The sequence below is a fragment of the Castor canadensis genome, chromosome 2 (assembly GCF_047511655.1).
Source record: "Castor canadensis chromosome 2, mCasCan1.hap1v2, whole genome shotgun sequence".
Taxonomy (NCBI): Eukaryota; Metazoa; Chordata; class Mammalia; order Rodentia; family Castoridae; genus Castor; species Castor canadensis.
Window position 1 is genome coordinate 25,522,911 of NC_133387.1, and position 19,375 is coordinate 25,542,285.

Below are 19,375 nucleotides of genomic sequence, written 5' to 3' on the forward strand. Positions count from 1 at the left end.
GAGATTTTTGTTTGTTTGTTTCCTAGTTCAGTCTTCCAGTCTGTCTAGTGTATTGTTTAACTTACCTGTTGAGTTTTTAGTTCTGATTATCATGGATTTCATTTTAGATGATTTATTTATTTTTCAAACTTCCCTCATCTTTTGTGGTAGCACATGTTTTCAGTTTTGTCTTATTTTTCTTGAAACATAAAAAAATTCTCATTTTTAACTCTGTATCTAATAATTCTATATGGAAAGATGGAAAGGATCATAGACTTTAATAAATAAAGATCTATGATCTTTATTTACTCACATAGGCTCAGTTCCATATTTTTATCTGTTGATTGTTTTGTATTCAACCTTTATTTGACCATATTTTTTTTTGTGTTTGTGGTACTGGGGTTTGAATTCAGGGCCTCACACTTGCTTGGCAGGTGCTCTACCATTTGATACACCCTGCCAACTCTTTTTGTATGTGTGTCAGATTTTTTGAGATAGGATCTTGCTTTTGCCTGGGCTGGCCTTGAACCATGATCCTCCTGGTCTCTGCCTCTCAAATGGCTGGGATTACAGGCATGAACCACTAGGCCCAGCAGTTTAGCTGTTTTGTATTGGGAAGATCCTATTATCTAGTTCCTATATTGCCTGAAATGGAACTCCCCTGGGAAACAAATAACAAAAAAAGGACAAAAATGCAAACATGATCGGCAGGGTTCACATCCCCCTGAAGCCTTCTATGAGTTCATGTACTCCATAACATGAGAATCGGATAGTGGAATTCCTGTGCAGTTGGATATCTGATGCATGACCTGACCGGCTAATTTAGAACTTTGACCCAAATAGAATGGTTCATCCTTAGGAGGGGTTTGAAGACAGGAAGTTGGGTAATCAGGAAGAGAGGTATTAGAGACCCTCAAGTCAATCACCCTCTGCCTAATTCTCCCACATGAGGAAGTCCTGAGGAACATGGTTCCTGGTACAGAGTAAGTGCTCAACAAACATGTGCTGAGCAAATGCTGAATGCATAATGAGTCATATGTCATAAGACAACTCCTGATTTTCTGCAGTAAACTTCCCTCTGTGTTGATGTCACCAGTCCCTAAGCAGTGTTGAAGAATAAGTTAATAAAAACTTTGATGCATTGGGGTATGCGTGACACAGAGCCATTGCAGATAACTAAAGAAAACTTCCTGGACAGAGTGGATTTGGCATTGATACTGAAAGAAAGGAGTGGTCTGGTCCAAAGCTGAACACGAATTGGAAAGAGTAATATTTAACACTAAGAGGGGCTGGTGGAGTGGCTCAAGTGGTAGAGCACCTGCCTAGCAAGCATGAAGCCCTGAGTTCAAACCCCAGCACCATCTCTCTACATACATAGAGAGATGTATATAGATCTGTGTGCTACAATATTATACCATACACCCCAGCTTACACCTCTGTTCCTGTACATGCAGGTGCATGTTGCTCTACAGGTGTCTTTGGCCTTGCCTGTGCTGTTCTGAAGACTTGAAATGAATCATTTATCTTGTGAACTCTTAGTCATTGTTTTGGCCTCCACTGAGGTTTTTGGTGCCTTTGGATATTGCCTCTAGGGCGGGTAGAGTGGCTCAAGTGGTAGAGCACCTGCCTAGCAAGTGTGAGTCCCTGACTTCAAACCCCAGTGCTGTCAAAAAAAAAAAAACCCCAAAAACGATAAGATAAAAATTGTTCGCTCGGCACCAGTGGCTCACGCCTGTAATCCTAGCTACTCAGGAGGATCATGGCTCTGAGCCAGCCTGGGCAAATAGTTTGCAAGACCATATCTCTAAAACAAAGAAACAACAACAACAACAAAAAAAGAGCCATTACAAAAAAAAACCCTAGTACTGCAAAAAAAAAAAAAAAAAAACCAGTTGCCTTTAAATTGGACAAGGGCAACAAGGTCAAGGAAGCAGAAAAGGATCTATACTCTATGATTTAAAATAGTCAATAGGCCTTGATTTACAGGTGTTGTGGTCCATGCTTGTAATCCTAAAACTTGGAATTTGAGGCAGGAAGATTGTGAGCTCCAGGCTAGCCTGGGCTAAATAGTGAAGAACCCCCCCACACCCCTGAAAAAAGGCCTGATTATGTAAAGAGAACAAGGAGACTTCCAGAGGGACCAGGATGCAGCCTCCTGTGTGTGTGTGTGTGTGTGTGTGTGTGTGTGTGTGTGTGTGTGTATGTGTGTGCGTGTATCAGTGCACACCGGGGGCAGGAAGAGGGCAGTGGGAGAGATATCAGAAGATTGATTAAATCATGTTTAGGAGTTTAGGAACACTGTCTGCATCCTAGTTCCCAGCTGGTCTTTAATTAGGAATATTTTATTTCGTTGTTTGGGCTTTGCTTTGTTTTTGAGATAGAGTCTCCCTATGCATCCAGGACTGATCTTGCTTACCATCCTCCTGCCTCCAACTCCTGAGGGCTAGGATTACAGTCATGAACCACTGTACCTGTCTTAATTAAGGAGTGGGGTTTGAACTCATGGCTTTGCACTTGCAAAGTAGGTGCTCTACCTCTTGAGTTACACCTCCATTCCATTTGGGAAGCATCACTCCTAATGCAAATGCCTGGTTGGCAATAAGTTTGTCCCAGGAAGATGGGGAGACTTAAGCAGGTGCCCTTACCTGCTGGGGGTCCAGGCATGCTGCAGGCCGCCTGGAGTCAAAAGATGTGAGTGACATGAACATACTGGTCCCCCTGAGCTAGTAGGAGTGGTGTTGGCCACTTGAGCCTGACTCAATGGCAGACTGCCCTGGGCAGTCCATAACTGGTGGGGTCACTCAGGAATCAGAATTCTGCTTGTGGGGCAGGGGTGGGGTGGAAGCATTTGTAGGTGATTTGAGGGTACCTGGCCTTCCCTGTCCCTTGGACAGGGACAGCTTCTCAGATATTTCAGAAGTCACCCTCTTCTCAGGTCCTACAAAGAAGAGGGGTTTGTAGAGTTCTGTTTTTTATTGTCCTGGATGTGGAAGGGCCTCCAGAATGGATAGTCCTAAAATTCAGGTAGACCTGGATTTTAGCTACTCCATCTTCCTGAGGATGATCACATAGCAACCTGTGGCTGCTACTGGGAGCCCTCAGGAGTTCCCAAAGCTAACTCAAATTATAAACTGCTATAGGGTGGTAGAGCCCAGTCTAGTTCCCCCAGGGCCAGCAAGGAGTCAGTTCTTGTGGGACAGGTGTCTACCTGCTGCTTGCAGGTGTCTTACCTGCACATTATAGGGACCTGTGGTCCCCCTCCAGCTTGGCCTCACCCTGCACCCTTGACATCAGCAAACTCAGGCTATGCAGGCAGGGCCACAGTCTTTCCTCAAAGCTGTGAAGGACAGAGGTCCTTCTTGGCTTGGTCACAATCAGTCAAGGATTGAGTAGTCAGGCTTCTCTGAAGTAGTGTCTCTTTGGGGGACAATTTCTATCTTTGCTAATTTTGCTTTTAAACAGTTTTTGAAAAGTGGTGATGTTGATGCTATGTATTAGGAAACTCAGGGTCCTAGAGTGGGGGTGAGGAAGAGGATTGGTGCCAGGACAGGCTTGGGACATCATGTCCTGACGTCATGCCACCATGTGGCATTAGATAGCAAGCAGGTTGAGTCTGGCTTTCTAACACTACCCTCTCTGATCCTGTCTTGTACAACCCAAGACTCCAAAGGTTTCAATAAGATAGCCAAATCCTGTCCTCTGATGTGGTCAGAATTCTGCATGTCAGCCCTCAACTAAAAAGCAAATATCATCCTCCCCATGTAGCCTTACACCAAAGTCTCTGAGGGGAGATGTCCCCAAGTCTCTGAGAGTCAGAATGAGTGCAGAGTCTCCTGGCTATGTGGTCTCACCTCTGACCCACTGTCCTTGGTGGCTGAAGGGCTGATACAGCCTTACCATAGGCGGGGACTTTCTCATCAGCACTGCTGGAATCCAAAGCATATCCATAGTCAGGACACTTTACAATCAAGACTCAAACCAATGCTGCCACCTAGTCTAGGATTGCACAAGTGTTAAGCAGTTGTCTAATGTGTCAAGATCAGAGGGGCTCAGACTGCTCTGGTGTGCATGGGAGCTTACACACACCCCACACAACTTCGAAGGGTCTTTATACATTGGAGTCGCTCAGTAAGTTGTTACATAAAATTTTTTGGCTAAATTTGGACTTAAGAAAAATGGTCATGCCATGGCCCACACTTTGCAGACCCATCAACTTGTGTTTTCATCCCCAAATGCTTCCTGTGCTGTCCTGTTTTCTCCCTGGGGAATGCTCCTCACCTCCTTTCTTTCTCAAGGTTCAGACCAAATGTCACTTCTTCCAGGAAGTCTTGGCTGCCCCTGAGTCTGGGTTGAGAGTCCCTCCTGTGTGCTCCCATAACACCTAGACTTCTTCCTGTGTTAGCACACATCACGTGGGGTTTATAATCGTCCATTTCTTGGCCTGGGCTCTACATTAGACCAGAAGCCTTAAGGGCAGTGATTGAGTCTTACTCATGTACCTCTGCTCAGCACACAGTAGGTGCTCATTCAGTGGTTAGGATATGAATGTGTTAGGGACACTGCTGCTTCTTCCACTTCCTCCTTGATAGCTGACCCAGGGTTCACATCCCCTGTCAGGTGAGATATAAGATTTACCCCTTAGAGGCCAGGCGCCGGTGGCTCACGCCTGTAATCCCAGCTGCTCAGGAGGCAGAGATCAGGAGAATGGCATTCAAACTCAGCCCGGGGAAATAGTTCATAAGATACTATCTCAAAAAAACCCCCATCACAAAAAAGGGCTGGTAGAGTGACTCAAGGTCTAGGCCCTGAGTTCAAACCCTAGCTTCACCAAAAAAAAAAAAAAAAAAAAAAAAGGATTTACCTCTTGCAGAGAAAGGTCTATATTATCAAAGCCTGCCAGCCCAAAGAAAGTTGGGCAATAGCATCTAAAGTGAAAGTTCAAGTGTTGTGGCTGGTTTAAGACTTTACTTACTCCTGCAAATGACACCTGTTATGGGGCTGACACCATTCAGAACCAGTGGCAGAGGTGCATAAGTGTGTCGAGATGGAGCAGAGGACATTTTAGGTTTTGAGTATCCCTTTGGCCTATGGCACAAAGCACAGTGATACGACCAGCAACTGGAACAGGAGGCTAATGTGAACTTACGTAGCTTGTGAGATACAGCGTGCTGTGGACCCTCAGGGGATCTCTCACTAGGAGTAGCTACTGTGGAGGATGTGTGGAGAGCTTACTGTGTTTGCTTCATTGTTCTGTCAGTTTATTTTGTACCAAGTTCACTGGCCAACGTTCTGTGATTTTATGCATGCATTTAAGTATGTAGTTATAAATAATGTGCTGGAGGTGAGGACTGGATATAAACAGATGGTTAGATTGTGTGTGTGTGTTTTTTCACATCTCTGTGGACACTTGTGTGTCCCTGTGTCTTTAGGAGTCTGTCATGAGGAGGAAACAAAGAGAGTAAACAAACAAACTCTCATTGAGTAGTTCTTATACCAAATACCTTATGGTTTTTATCTTGTTTAATCTCCACAACAACCCTGTAGTGTAGAGTTTTCTAGTCGCATTTTACAGATGAGAAACCCAAGTCTGGAGGACATTTTGGAACTTGCCAGAGAACATTGTAATAATTTGCAGCCCTGGGGATTTTTTTTTTTCTATATTGGGGTTTGAACTCAGGGCCTTAGGCTTGCTAGGCAAGGCTCTGTGCACTTGAGCCACTCCACCAGCCCCCCCCCCTTTTTTTTAATTCTTCTTCTTTTTGTGGTACTAGGGCTTGAACTCAGGGCCTACACCTTGAGCCACTCCACCAGCCCTTTTTTGTGAAGGAATTTTTTCGAGATAGGATCTCGCAAACTATTTGCCCGAGCTGGTTTCAAACAGCGATTCTCCTGATCTCTGCCTCCTGAGTAGCTAGGATTACAGGCGTAAACCACCGGTGCCTGGCAAATTTTTTTTTAAATTACCAAGTTATCAAATATCTGAGCCTTTTTGGCACTATGCTCCAACTCTGGAATCAGATTGGACAACGCCACACTTATTTCCTGTTGCACACTAACTTTCTTGCTGAAAAATCCACTTTTACGAAGACATGACGTCATTGGAGGGAACGTAGCGCCATCTACTGTAGAAATGATGAACTGCCGTAAACCCGTAGCTCGCAGGAAGTCGAACAGGTGCTGGATATTGCGGTGTTACCCTGCAATTTTTCAAATATCCTGCAGAAGCCCTTGGAGCGATTTGGTGAATAGTTTGGGAATTGTGGTATTGGGAGCTATCCAAGGTCAGCTGGGAAATTTACTTGGCCTTTGGTTACCTTGGCTTCCCCAACTGTCCAAGGGCATTGATACCTAGCTGATGGGACTGTGATGAGATGGAAGGAGAAGGCGTTTGTAACCGTCTGCGTTAGAATCGCCCCGGGGAGGGATTAACAAAAACACTGCTGACTGTTCCCCTACCCACCGATTCTGATGGGGAGAGCCCAGGAAGGGGAATTACTTTTTTTCTGCGGTGCTAGAGTTTGAACTACACCTTGAGTCACTCAACCAGCTCTTTTTGTAAAGTTTTTTTTTTTTTTTTTTTTTTTTTTCCCGAGGTAAAGTCTCACGAACTATTTGCTTGGCTAGCTCCTGATCTCTGCCTCCTGAGTAGCTAGGATTGCAGGCGTGAGCCACCAGCACCCGGCTAGGGAGTTACTTGTTTAAATACCCTAGGAGATTTTAATGTGTAGTCAGAGGGGAGACTCACTGACTCAGCAAAAGTAAATAAGTTATTAAAAGATAGCAGTAATATTTTTATTATAGTTAGGAAGAACACAAACCTAGGTATCAGAAAGCCCAGATTCTAAACCTCTTTCCCGTTTCCATGTGTAATCTTGGCAGATTTCTTACTGTTTCTAGTACTGGAGGTGTGGCTCAAGTGGCAGAGCACCTGTTTGCAAGCGTGAAGCCCGTAGTTCAAACCCCAGTTCCACAAAAGAAAAAAAAAATCACTTACTGTCTCTAAACCTACATTCTTCCATGTAAAAGGAAGTTAACGACTTGTGTACCCTCTTTTTTTGGTGTGTGGTGTACTGGGGTTTTAACTCAGAGCTTCACACTTGCTAGCAGGCACTACCGGTTGAACTACTCCATCAGCCCTTGTGTGCCATCTTAATTTGCAGTGTTATTATGACAAATGAAATACAGAGTGTGAAACTGTTCTTTAACTGCACAGCTATATATTCAATGTGAGGCATTGTTGGGAAGTAGATGTGGCTCTGATTTGAAAGAATAATATGAAAAGGCTTCCTTAAATCCAGGACACATGAGGACCACAGTCCTCTGCCAGGCTGCACATACCATAGAGAGACTTGCTCATCCACAGCTGTGAAGAGGGTAAGGGATGGCAAGGGTTTGCCAAGAGCCTGCTTGTTGAAGGGGTCACTGCAGTACTGAAAAGTACCAGAAGGAGGCAGCCTTGTGTTAGCCCCAGCCATGTTTAACTACAGCCATTCAAACCAAATGGTTTATTTTTGAAATAAAAATAATTTTTAAAAATATTGTTAACTTTATTTCTCCTTTTAGTTTTGAGTCTAGGTCTCACTATATAGCTCAGGCTGGTCTTGAACTGGCAATCCTTCTGCTTCAGCCTCCTGATGACAGGTACATGCCATCATTCCCAGTTGATATTTATTTATTTATTTTGTGGCTTATTGGGGGTTGAAACCAGGGCCTCACCCATGCTGGGCAAGCACTCTTAACACTAAGCAATTTTATTTCATTTATTTATTTATTTTGGTACTGGGGTTTGAACTCAGGGTCTACACCTTGAACTACTCCACCAGCCCTTTTTTGTGATGGGGTTTTTCAAGACAGCGTTTTGCAAACTATTTGCCCCAGCTGGCTTTGAACCTTGATCCTCCTGAGTAGCTAGGATTACAGGCATGAGCCACCTGAATCTGCTAGCATTTATCATTTCTTTGTGTCAGAAACATTCAAAATCCTCTTTCTAGCTATCTTGAAATGTATGATAAAGTATTATTCACTATTGTCACCCTTTGTGCTATAAAATGCTAGAACTTAATCCTGTGATCCTATATTTGTACCAGCCCTTCTCTATCCCCCCATTTGTTTTGAAAAAGTTTAAGTGAATTTTTATAGATTGAACTTACTTTGATTAGCCATTGTACCATAATGCATAAAATAATTACAACTCAAAAATGAAAACCGTAACAATTATATAAAACATGTAAAAAAGATTAAAAGTAATTTTTAACTTTCATAGATGTTTGGCAGTAGACCTTAGCAAAAAGTTTCTCAAGATTTCTTCTTTTGAATCGCAATTTTGACTTTAAAAATTACAACTATATTCATACTAGGCTTATTTATATTTCATTCATGCAAATTAGTCGAGCACATGTAATGCAAATAAAAGCAATGAAAAGTTACTTTACTAACTAGGAGACAAAGCATTAGTTTTTTGTTTTATTTTGTGATTCTTGGGTTTGAACTCAGGGCCTGCATCTTCAGCCACTCCACCAGCCTTTTTTTGTGATGGTTTTTTTTTTTTTTTGAGGTAGGGTCTTTAAAACTGTTTGCTTGTGCTGGCTTCAAACTGTGATCCTCCTAACCTCTGCCTCCTGAGTAGCTAGGATTATAGTCGTGAGCCAGTAGCACCCAGTGAAAGCACAAGTTTTAAACAATTTAGCAATAATACTTAATCCTATCTCTCTAAACATATCCCAAGGTTAAGAGAAATCAAGTCCAGCCCCCAGAGCTTACTCTCTGCAGTCAATAAGGAAATGTTGAGGCTCTGTTTAGCTTCAGGTATAATGACAACAGCTACTGTTTATTAAGCAACTACTGTGCAGCTGATGCTCCATTTACAAGCAGCTATTCCTCTTAGCATGTCAACAGAGGTCACCACCACCCTTATTTTCCAGAAGAAGAAATGACTTAGAATGCCTGTCCACAGTCACTCAGCTGATAGGGGTGGGGGTGGGGGGAGAAGGCTGAGGGCTTCCACCAGGCCTTGTACCTTCCAAGTTCATGGGCATTCACTGCACTGCTGTTGACTGAGGGAGTCTCTAAGGTTTGGACCAAAGCCTTGGGAAGGACCGTGTGGAAGTGCCTATTCCTGCATCCCTCTGCTCCACCCCCTTCCCACTTGCTTCATGACACTGAGGTGCAGTGGCACCTGTCACCTACTCCCAGAAGCGAAATTAGGGTATGACTAGAAGAAGAATATAAACCCAAGGAATGGAGCGTGGGGCAGAAGGGCTGTTTTCAGTGCGTTGCTGGATGAGTGGGAACCATGTTTACAAGGAACCATGCAGCTCCTTGCGAGTTTAGGGAGAAGGCAGCTGGAAGGTCTGCGCAGTTGCTAGGCCTCTGTTCCCAGCCAAGGCTTTCTGTGGCTGAGTGAAGGAGTTGAGAATCCAGACAGGATTAATTGTGGAAATAATTCAATCCTTTATTATAACCCCTTTTCACTTAGCAGTGTCCTGAGCCCTCTAAATAATCAACAATTATTTGTGTAATGTATGTAGTAAGCACTAAAACTTTCACCAAGCTTTTCCTCCTCTCTGCCTTCTGGCCCATGATAGGATTGCATTCCCTGGTCCTTGGTCCTTTGGGATTAGGTGTAGCCGTGAACTAGTGATGGTCAATGAGATGTAAGTGGAACCATTTTATTATCTTTGGAAGACCTTCAGAACTCTCTTCCCCTGTCACAGCAAGTGGTAAAGTTCTGTCTAGATACTGCTGCTCCATCAGCCTGAGTTTTAGAGTGGCCTCACTTGGCCCAAGGCAGCATTTAGAATAAATGAGAAATCAGCCTTTATTTGAAGCCACTGAGAGTTGGATTTTGTTGTTTTTACAGCAACATAATCTAGGCTGTCTGACTGGTAGCTACCAGCCCTGCACTCTGAATTAAGTTGGAAGATAAAGGAATTGTTTAAGAAGCAGTGTCAGCAGTAGAAAGAGAACACATTTTGGAGACAGACAAATCGTAATTAAATATCAGCTCTGCCACTCACTGTATGTCTGATTTTTAGCAAATTTTAAAACCACCTTCATACACAACTATCAGAACAGCAAAAATCAGATAAGAAAACTGACCACATGAAATGCTGGGAAGGTTACAAGGCACCTGGAACTGGGGGTGCAGAATGGTATGGGGGTACATGCCACTAGAGAGGCTGGGGTAGGAGAATCTACCCTATCTGCAACACAATCTAAAAGAAAAAACTGGGGGCGTGGCTCAAGTCGTAGAGGTCCTGTCTATCAAATTCAAGCAAGGTGTTGTTGAGTTCAATCTCCAGTACTGCCAAAAAAAAAAAAATATATATATATATATATATGGCTACTTTGAGAAACAGTGGAGCAATTTCCTTAATATTAAACATACATTTACCGGATGTTCCATCAATTTCACTCTGGTTTACCCAAGAGAGACGAAAACTTCAGTTTTCATGAAAACCTGTATGTGACTGTAGGTGAGTGTACAGAGTGACTTTATTCATCACTGCCCCAAACTGAAAACACTTCCAATGTCCTTCCGTTGATGAGGGAATAAACAACCTGTGTACATACATCTATTGGACCACTACTCAGTAGTGACAAGGGGACACTACGGAAAGCAAAATGGACAAATTATAAATGCATTATGGTAAGTGAAAGCAGGCTGGGCATAGTGACTGATATCTATAATCCCAGCTACATGGAAGGTGACGATTGGGAAGATTGAGGTTTGAGGCCAGCCTGGGCAAAAAGTTTGTGAGACACCCATCTCAACTAATAAGCTGGGCATGGTGGTGCAGATGTGTTGTCCCAGCTACGCAGGAGGCATAAGTAGGAGAATGGTGGTTCAGGTTGGCTCAAGCAAAAACAAAAGACCCTACCTGAAAAATAAGCAAAGAAAAATTGAAAAGGGGTGGGGGCTGGAGGTGTGGCAGAGTGCCTGCCAACAAGGAAGAGGCTCAGAGTTTGACCTCCAGTACCTCCCAAAAAGTGAAAGAAGTCTGGTTCAGAAAACTACACATTGTAGCCAGGCGTGGTGGTCACATCTGTAATTCCAGCTACTTGGGAGGTCTGCCAGTGTGAGACCAGTCTCAAAGTTAGCAAAACTATCTCAAAAACAAAGCAAAAAGTGAGACTCTGTCTGATAAAATAGACTAAAGTATAAAAGACTGAGGGTGTAGCCCTGATTCAAATCCCAGTAATGAGAGAGAGAGAGATTGAGAGAAAGAGAAAGAGAGACAGAGAGAGAGAGAGAGAGAGAGAGAGAGAGAGAGACAGAGACAGAGACAGAGAATTCCCCAGGATTCCCTCCCTGATGCACGTAGAAAAGGAAAAGTGGACCTGCCGGGTAACTAATGCCTGTGATCCCAGCTAGTCTTAGGTAGGAGGATCACTGGAGACCAGCTTGGGTAAACAGTTAGCCAGACCACTAACTATCTCAACCAACAAGTTAGGTGTGGTAGCACACAGCTATCATCCCAGCTAAGCAGAGGTGTAAATAGAAGAAATACAAAAATGGAATAAACATAGTGTATGAATACTGAATTTGGCTACATTAATGGATAAATGAACAAATGATTTCGTACATTTAAAAAAAGAAAGGAAAGAAAAATAACTGAAGCAAAAAAGATGGGGGCATGGCTCAAGTGACAGATCTCAAAGCCCAGTACCCTCCAAAAGGAAGAAAGAAAAAGGAAAGTCATGTCTGCAGTCAGAAAATGCTGGGGAATGCTGCCCTGTTTGGTTTCCAGCCAAAGGAATCAAGAAGAATTCACCCGAGATCCAGAGCAGATTCAGGAAGTAGTTTGGAAAACTTCCATCACCCCTCACCTGCAGCAGGGTGGGTCTCTGTGACCCCCTGCATCCCAAGCCAGCTAGGGGAGGGGTCTATGACAAGCCCATTGAGACCCTGGTGACCCTGTCCAAGTCCCACTGGGCACTGGCCTGGGGTCAAGGGCCCAGCTCTTGCCCTGGTCTGGGGACAGAGGTTCTGAGCAGACAACGGCTTATGCAGCGATCCAATGCACACATGTTTTGGTTCCCCGGCCCTGCCAAACCTTGGCTTTGGCTCCCTGGTGGTCTATCATCTGTTATTCTGAAGATTGATTGTCATCATGGTAGAATATATTAAATGCTAAATGAGACAACAAATGAAGAAGTTACTTGAAAGTGCTTTGAAAGATGTCAGAAACTGTGGACACAGAAGTCTGGTGTTTTCATAATGGAGGAGCAAGTTCAACTAACCCAAAATGGGCTCTCTCTCTCTCTTTCTCTCTTTCTCTGTTCACTTTTTGCTCCGACTTGGCCTTAAACCTCAATCCTCCTAATCTCAGTCTCCCAAGTAGCCGGGAGTATAAGAGGAAGTCACTGGCACCCAGCTGAGCAGTCTCATTTTGCAGGTGAGAAATGCAAGTCTTGGTGAGACAAAGGAGTTCTCCCAAGGCCAGGCAGAGACGCATGGCCAGATGTGAAATCCCAGGAGGCAGCAGGAATATTAATTTTATTGATGAGGAAAGTGACTAAGGAAGGTTTCCTTAATTCACTTTTTTTCTTTTTTGGTGCTGGGCATCGGACCCAGGCTCTTCTACAGAACCACACCCTCAGCCTTAATTCACTTTTTAATGTTGAACTATAATTCACATGCCATAAAAATTCACCATGAATTGAAGCATGCAATTCAGTGGATTTTAGTATATTGCCAAGGTTATATGATTCTCACCACTAAGTCCAGAACACTTTCATCACCCCAAAAAGAAACCCCACAGCTATTAGCAGTCACTCACCATTCTTCCTTCCCCCCAGCCCTTGGCAATCACCAATCTAATTTCTGTATCTGTGGATTTGCCCATTCTGGACTTTCCATATAAATGGAATCCAACAATATGTGGCTTTTTATGACTACCTTTTAATCCACTTACATTTTTTTCTTTACATACAGTAAAATTCACTCTGTTTTCAAGGCAAACACTTTACCATGTGAGCCATGCCCCCAGCCCACTTTTGCTTCAGCTATTTTTGGAATAGGTTCTCAACATTTATGCCCAGGCTGGCCTGGACCGCAATCCAACTATTTATGCTTCTCAAAAAGCTGGAATGATTGGTGTGTGCCATGGAGCAGAGTTCTTTATTGGTTGAGATGGAGTCTCCCAAATTTTTTCCCCGGCTGGCCGCAAACTACAAGCCTCCTAATCTCTGCCTCCTGAGTAGCTAGAATTACAGGTGTGAGTCACCACTCTGAGCCCCGGTCCTCTTTTCATAAACACAGCAGCCTGCTTGGCCCCTGTGACCTGGCAGGAAGTCCGGCAGGTGCTTAGGCAGACAGGGAGGAAGGGTGGGGCTCTTTCTGAACCTGGGACCCAATTGCATTTCTGAACCTAGACTAGAACCTCTTCCCTTTCCTGTCCTCTGGCACCCCAGGGACTAGAAAGTGCCCACAGCAGCAACTTCCCAGGCTGGGTCATGCAGTGACTGGGGCAGTTTCTGTCCCCGTGCCCCATTGCCTAGTCCCCCAGACAGCCACAGCAAACTGCATCCCTCTGCTTCCAAGCCCTGGGTAAGAGGCAGGAGTGGGCTGGGTGAAGGCCAGGGTTTGTTGTGGCTCTGATAATGCCAGGGCCTCCCAGGCAAGAGAAAATTGCAGTTTGCACATTGCTTACATTTTTCTTATGAGACCAGACTGGGAAATGGCTGGAAATAAAATCAAGGGAGAGTGGACAGACTGTCCTCAAAGTCAGGCTCTTGGTGTCCCCTGTGTCCCTGGGAGTGAGGGGAAGGGCATCTTAGTGGGGATCCACTGCAGAGGAAGCTGCTGCCACCATGGAAGGAAGCAACCATCATGGTCTTGCCTATATATTTCTGGACCAGCGGCCCCATCATTGCACCAGCTCTGCATGACCCAATTTCATTCTCACTGGAGAGGGAAAAGCACGTGCAGCTGGGCAAGCATGGCAGCACTTGGAGACTATTCAAGTCCCGGAGATCAGGGCCGGGATGAGGAGTGGCAAGGGAGAAGAGTCATGCTCAGGTTCTTACTACTCCCATCCACTGTCACTGGATATGGGTGACTGGTAGGGGTGGAACACTCAGGTTTGGGGCTCTGCCTCCTGCCTGGAACTCTGATCTCTGTCCTCTGCCCCCTTCTTCCCTGGCCTTATCAATGTCCTCAAAGCCTGGAACAGGCCGATGACTCCTTACCTCTGAGGGGTCAGGGGAAGGAGGAAGCCCTTGTCAATCAGCCTGTTCCTCTCAATCCCATCCCCCCACGTCATCGCCTCTGGCCTAAAACATTTCTAATTATTCTTTCTTTTCTTCTGTCTACCCTTTTCTGGTGGTGCTCCTGGATGCCTCACCTCAGAGACCCTAAGTATAAAATGGAACAGAATGACACCCATTAGTCAAAATAGACGTTCGGGAACCACAGTTATGTAATAATTCCCCAAGGACCTTGACTGCCCCCTACTTCTCAGATTTGCATCAGTCTTCACTCTAAATCTCAGTGTGTCAGAGCAGGAAGCTCCCCATTCTCCCTTCACTCTACCAGTTGAGTGTCTTTGCCTCACTTTCCCTGCTCTGGCCATACTGAAATACCACTTGCCTGTCCTTGCTGACTTCCTCATTTACTGTGGCCTTGCCCCAGCTGGCCAGAAGATGTTCTGTTCCTATGGTCCAACAGATTCTGATACCAATTGTATATCTGTGCTGTTTAGAATAGGATTCTATTTTCTACAGCCTCTCTGTTTCTTGCTTGAGAAGTGTGTGTGTGTGTGTGTGTGTGCGTGTTTGGGTTTCTACAGGGTATCCTTTCAAATAAAAAGACAGAAATGTTACAGAGTAGGACAGCTGGATTAGGGGCAGAAGAAAGCTTTGGTTTGGGTGATGGCCCTGATCATTCTACTTGGCTCCTGGTGGCAGGTAGCAGCACAGGTGGGGTCATGGGTCAGGGGAAGTAGGTTGGGCTGGGGCAAGGCCAAGGCCTGAGCATTGGTGAGCTGGCTTCTAGCCGCAGCTCAGGTTGACCACAAGATCCTCTCCTGAGCTTTCCAAGCTTCAGATTCCTCACCTGTCACATGGAAACAACACCCACCTGCCTGACCCACCCCTCAGGCCGTGCAGTGCCAGAATGCTCCATCCATAATGGCCTGCTCACTGCTCCCAAACCTGCTAGGTCACTCCGCCTTGGTGCTTATCCATGTTTCCCCCTTGGGGCATCCTGTCCAGGCCCACTCACTTCCAAATCCCAACTCTCCTTCAGCATTCAGTCTAGCCCTTTCATCTGAATGAAACCTTCCCTGATTTCCCCAACTATAGGGTTTGGTCTCTTCTTTCAACTTCTGTAATGCTCTAAGCTGGCATTACCCAATGAGCATGTAGTTCTAATATTGGGATTTCCAAATAGCACTACTGACATTTTGAGCTGGTTAAGCCTTTGATGTGGAGGGTTACCCTGTGCATTTTGGGATGATCTCTAGTATCCTTGGCCTTTACCCAAGATGTCAGCAGCATCCTCAATTGTAGCAACTAAAAATGTCTCCAGATGTGGCCAAGTTAATCTGGAGAGACAAAGTTGCCCCTGGTTGAGAACCACGACTTTTTGTGGTTATTTAGCTTTTTCTTTCTTTTTTTTCTTTTTCTTTTTTTGGTGGCACTGGGGTTTGAACTCAGAGCCTCATGCTTGCTAGGCAGGCGTTCTACTGTTTGAGCCACTCTGCCAGCCTGACTAGATTCTTTTATATGCCTTTGTTTGCCTAATTCACTGTTATACACATCATGTGCCCCCTAATTATCTGTTGAACAAATCAATGCACTCTTTCAAGCATCAAATGTGCAAACCGGAGTTATGATAGCTATCTTTCGGCCCAAGTTACCCTTTTGCAGGGCAGTGATATTTTAATTTGTTCCTGAAAGCTTAATTCACTCTCTTATCACAGTCAGATGGTGAGGAACAATTGTTAGCCAAGGGGTTTTCTATGTCTACTGCAGAATTTTTGTGACATTACATTTAATCTTCAACACAGTCGGGAACTAGTGGCTCACTCTGATAATCCTAGCTACTTGGGAGACTGAGATTGGGAGGATTGAGGTTCGAGGTCAGCCCTGGCAAATAGTTTGGGAGACCCCCCCCATCTCCAAAATAACCAGAGCAAAATGGACTAGAGGTGTGGCTCAAGTGGTAGAGTGTCTGCTTTGCAAGTGTGAAGCCCTAAGTTCAAATTCTAGTCCTACCAAATAATAATAATAATCCACAATATAAAATATTTCCAAGCCTAAGTGCATTTATTTCAAGTAATAGTTACTCAGATCAAAATCTGAATCACAAGGCTAAGGCCATGGTATATCACTTGCCTAGCAATCACAAGACTGTGAGTTCAAAAAAAAAACCTGAATCACAAAATAATCTGAACCATGCTTTGAAGGCCACTGCCATGGGCTGTGACTTGTATTAGGCCCTCGGCTGATGGTGTCAGGCTCTGTAGAAGGGAACACAGGAAGAGAGTTACTAAGAAGATATTTATTTACTTGTTTATTTTATGACAGGGTCTTGTTCTATAGCCCAGGCAAGCCTTGAATTTGAGATCCTTTTGACTCAGCCTACTGATTGCTGGGATTACAGGTATGAATACCACACTGGTTAGGAAGATATTTAGAAGAATGATCAGAGTGTCTACCTTGCCTTAGAACCTCTCTTGTTTGCCCTCTAGGCTGGATTATCTTCTTTGTTTGGTCCTGCCCCTGTTTTGGCACTGTCCAGGCAGTATGAGTCGAGAGAAAAGATTCCAGTGTTGGAATAAACAGGCTATGGCACTTGCCTGGACTCTGACAATCATCTCTCTGACTGCAGAAAAACTGAGTCTTCTGAGCCTCAGTTTTTGTTTTTGTTTTTTTACTGTAGTGCTGGGGATTGAACCAAGGGCCTCATGTATGCTGGGCAAGTGCTACACCTTCAGCCCTCTGAGTTTCTTTGCTTGAGAATAGGCATAAATAATGGAACATGGTGAGGATTAATGAGACAGGTATACAAAGCCTGTTCTTGTGTCTGACTCATAGACATTCAATTTCATGTTGGTCCCTGCTGTTAGTTTCTGTCCCATTACTATAGTCATTCTTGCCCTTTCCTCTCTCTTGCACTGTGGTTACTTCAAGGGCAACAATAATATCAGACTCCTCTTTGCACCCCTCTGACACCCAGCACAGTGCTCTGCCCATAGTAGCAAGAGCAAGGTGCTCCATACAGTTTTGAAGAGTGGACAGAGCACCTGGGTCCAGGAAGTTTGGAAGGTGAGCTCCATTCAGATTAGTAGCTGACCTGACCACCATTCCTGAGTCTGAGAGTCCATGTTAATTGCATATAAATTCCACAAATCTATTCCATTCATATACTACTTTTTTCAAGCTGGAAAGGACTTTCATCATCATCTCATCCAATACTCTCATTTCTCAGATGAGGAAACTGAGGCCCAGTGAGGAGCCCACAGCTCTTTCATGCACAAAAGATGGAAACAGTCATTGTCCAAATGCCTTTGAGAAGATTTAAGTAGTATTGCTTTAGTTACTGGTTTCTTCCCATAGTTCCTCTGGAGCCGGATTTCTCAACCTCAGCACCATTGACATTTGGAACTGATGCTTTTGTGGATTTTGTTGTTGCTGTTGTTATTTGCTTAATGGTACTGAGGTTTGAATTCAGAGCCTTGTGCTTGCCAAGCAAGCACTCTACCACTTGAGCCACGCCCCCCGCCCTTTTCACTGTAGATTATTTTGCAATAGGGTCTTACATTTACATAAGCCAAGGCCAGTCTGGATCTTGATCCTCCTATTTATGCTTTCCATGTAGCTGAGATGACAGGCATGTACCACCACACTCAGCTTTTATAGGTTGAGATGAGGGTCTCTGTAATGGAGAGCTTTTTGAACCGGTTGGCATGGAACTACAATCCTCCCAATCTCTAACTCCTAAGTAGCTAGGATTACAGGTATGAGCCACCCTGCTTGGCCTTAATTGTTTGTAGAAGGGCCATCCTGGGCACTCTAGGATGTTTAGCAGCATTCCTGGCCTCTCTTCACTTGATCCAGTAATATATCCCCTCCTCACTGGTCATGACTATCAAAAATGTCTCCAGACACTGCCAAGTATCTTGCAGAGAACCAGTGATCTTTACTGTAGGTAAAATCCCTTCTTAGGAAATACTGAGGACCTCAGGCTATCCCAACCAATTTGATTGTTTTAATGAATAGTTGGCTAGCTAATTTAATTTGTAGCCAGCAAGCTTTGGAGATAAGACAGAGCCACTCTGCGGTCAGTACTGGCCTCAATCACTACTACTGCCCACTCATTTGTTTATTTATTATATTGTGCTTACTTCCAGGAGTGGTGCTCGACCTCATTTCTTTTTCAGAACACCTGGCTCTCTCTGGATATTGCCCAGGTATCCAGCTATGAAGGGGGTGCCCTTACTTTCAGAGCCCTCTTCACACGCCTCTGATTGCTGGTTTGTCTTTGTCCTACTGGACTTGAGGGGCTTGGTCAGCACAGACAATGACCATTTTGTTGTACTCCCAGCTTCTAGTTGGCACATTCAAGTTTCTCAATACACACTTGTTGAATGAATATATAATGGAATGAATATATAATGGAACAGAATATAAATGTATTCTGTTTAATTGAGGGTCAAAAATATAGAATTTAGTTAAAGCTTACTTCCTTTACAATAATTATCACTTGGGTTTATTTAGAGCCTACAATGCAACCAGGAACTTTACATGTGTTATCTTTATTCATTATTTTTTTTGCAGTACTAGGACTTGAACTCAAGGCCTACACCTTTAGCCACTCCATCAATACTTTTTGTGTTAAGTATTTTCGAGATAGGGTCTCATGTACTATTTGCCCTGGCTGGCTTTGAATTGTGATCTTTCTGATCTCTGCCTCCTGAGTAGCTAGGATTATAGGCATGGAGCCACCGACACCTGGCTTACATGTGTTATCTTTATAATCACAAAGTAAACTTATGAGGCAGATAGTATCAGTCCCTTTTGAAAGATGGGGAAATTGAGGCTCAGAGAGAATTTGTGACTTAGGTGTTTTATACCATATGTAAGAAGTCCAGATTTCAACCTATATCCCAATAAATAACTGCCTCTCCTGTTTACAGTAATAAGCCTGAGTGTTGTCGCTTTTCATGTACTGAATGATCATTTCATAAATTTGGACCAGAAAAATGACTTCATTTTGTACAATTTAGATCAGTTAACCTTTGTCTCTGAGGTATCTGCAGTCATGGAAAAGATCTTGTCTATGAAAGCATTCATGCGGACAAGATTTCACTTGTGGCTGGAAGTCAGAGAAACTGTTTTAATCCTGATTTTTGGGGACTGGGTGCATATGTGTATTGGGAAAAGTACC